The sequence below is a fragment of the Galeopterus variegatus genome, unplaced genomic scaffold (assembly GCF_000696425.1).
Source record: "Galeopterus variegatus unplaced genomic scaffold, G_variegatus-3.0.2 Scaffold8126, whole genome shotgun sequence".
Taxonomy (NCBI): domain Eukaryota; kingdom Metazoa; phylum Chordata; class Mammalia; order Dermoptera; family Cynocephalidae; genus Galeopterus; species Galeopterus variegatus.
Genome location: NW_007734237.1, coordinates 51,970 through 53,769, shown reverse-complemented (window position 1 = coordinate 53,769; position 1,800 = coordinate 51,970).

Sequence of the window (1,800 nt, the reverse complement as noted above, 5' to 3'; positions counted from 1 at the left end):
CACACACACACACACACATATATATGTGTGTGTATATATATATATATATATATATATTTATCACATTGCTGGAGTAACATGCAATTTATAAATAACTAGCTAAACCTCCTTGATGACTCTGTGCAGAAAACATTGTTACTAAAACAGATGAGTAAAATGTGGTCTGAGAATGGTTAACTCATACCTAAGGTTTTAGGCTGGTGCCTCAGTTGCCTCATCTCTAAAATGGACATTAGAGCACAGACAGCCCTCAGAGATCTACCAAGCAAAGGCATAGCCCTGGGTTTAAGAGCACCATCTACGCAGTCTGACTGGCTGTGTTGGATGGACTGGCCAAATCCCAGCTCGGCCACTCACTAGCAATGAGAGTCTGCACAACTTACTGACTTCCCTGTCCCTCCATTTCCTTATGTGTAAAATTGGGTTAATATTAGAGCCTACCTCAAATGAGCCTTAATAAATTAAGAATTCAGAGAACTGAATGGCATAGAGTAAGTGCTATAGCATTGTTTATTCAACTAGACATAATACATAATTTCTAAGATCATTGAGTGGATTCAACTTTGTAAAACATGGAACAGAGAGTGCATAGGTATTATGGATTGAATTGTGTCCCCCTCAAAGTTTAATGTGTTAGAGGCTTTGTCCCCACTGTGACAGTGTTAAGAGAGTGGGAATTCCTATTATGGTAAGAAAGGTGGGACCTTAAAGAGGTGATTGGATTGTAGGACCATGCCATAGTGAATGGATTAATAATGGTGGTCATGGGCATGGTTCAGAGGGCTTTCAAAGGAGAGCACATGGGGGCTTCTGGTCAAGATGGCAAATAGACGGTCCCCAGTGTCACTCCCTCCCACAAATCAACCAATTTACAACTATAAAAAATCAAGAACAGCCAAGCTGGGGCTGCTAGAGCTCAGGGGAAGAGGAGGAGAGACCTAAGGAATGCATGAAGGCAGGAGAAGCCATGATAAGAGAAAGTAAAAACCCACTCTGACCATCTCGAGCCCCAGCTGCATCCAGGCTGGAGCTCCTGAGCACACGGAGCAGGAGCCAGCAAAAGCCACAGCTGTGCCTGTTAGATGAAGTTGCTTGGAGGTAGCAGGAGAGCAGAGAGACTTGGTGGCCCTCAGACCAGCAAGACCACTAATAGGGTTCCCGTGGACCCACGTAGGAGTGAGGGGCCACAACAACTGAATAAAAGGAGCCAATCGGAGGCCAGTGAGTCATTGTGAGGGACTGAAGCATGGCCCGTCCCATGGGAAGTGTTTGCAGCACGGGTGGTGGGGGAGACAGGCCCACCAGGGGAACACTGGGGCACAGCAAGGACAGCTGATCTGCCCCCCAATCAGCACAGGACCACTCAGAGGAGACTGGTCAGGAATACAGAATTGCACGGGGTGCAGTTTGATGAAAAGACTCAGGCCCAGACCAGAGTTTCTACACAACCCAGGTGCACTGGATTGCATGAGAGGCTGAAGTACCTATAAGGCCAACCATTAAACCCTGAGCTGCACAAAAAGCCTTCCCCAGGGAATCAGCAGCAAAGCAGCAATTTACCTCAACCACACAGCTCAAGTACTGGTCTCCATAGGAAGTCCCCCCATTTTAGAAGTAAGCAGAGGACAACAAATTAGTTCCAGCGCAGAGTTTAAATGGTGGGAACAGCAATAATCCAACACAGAAATGAAAGAAAAAACAAAGTACCCACAACCAGAGACAAAGTTTTATATTAACTAATAAAGGTCTCATTTCACCAAAGAACACCTATAACACCTAGACGGACTGGAAGTCCCCTGG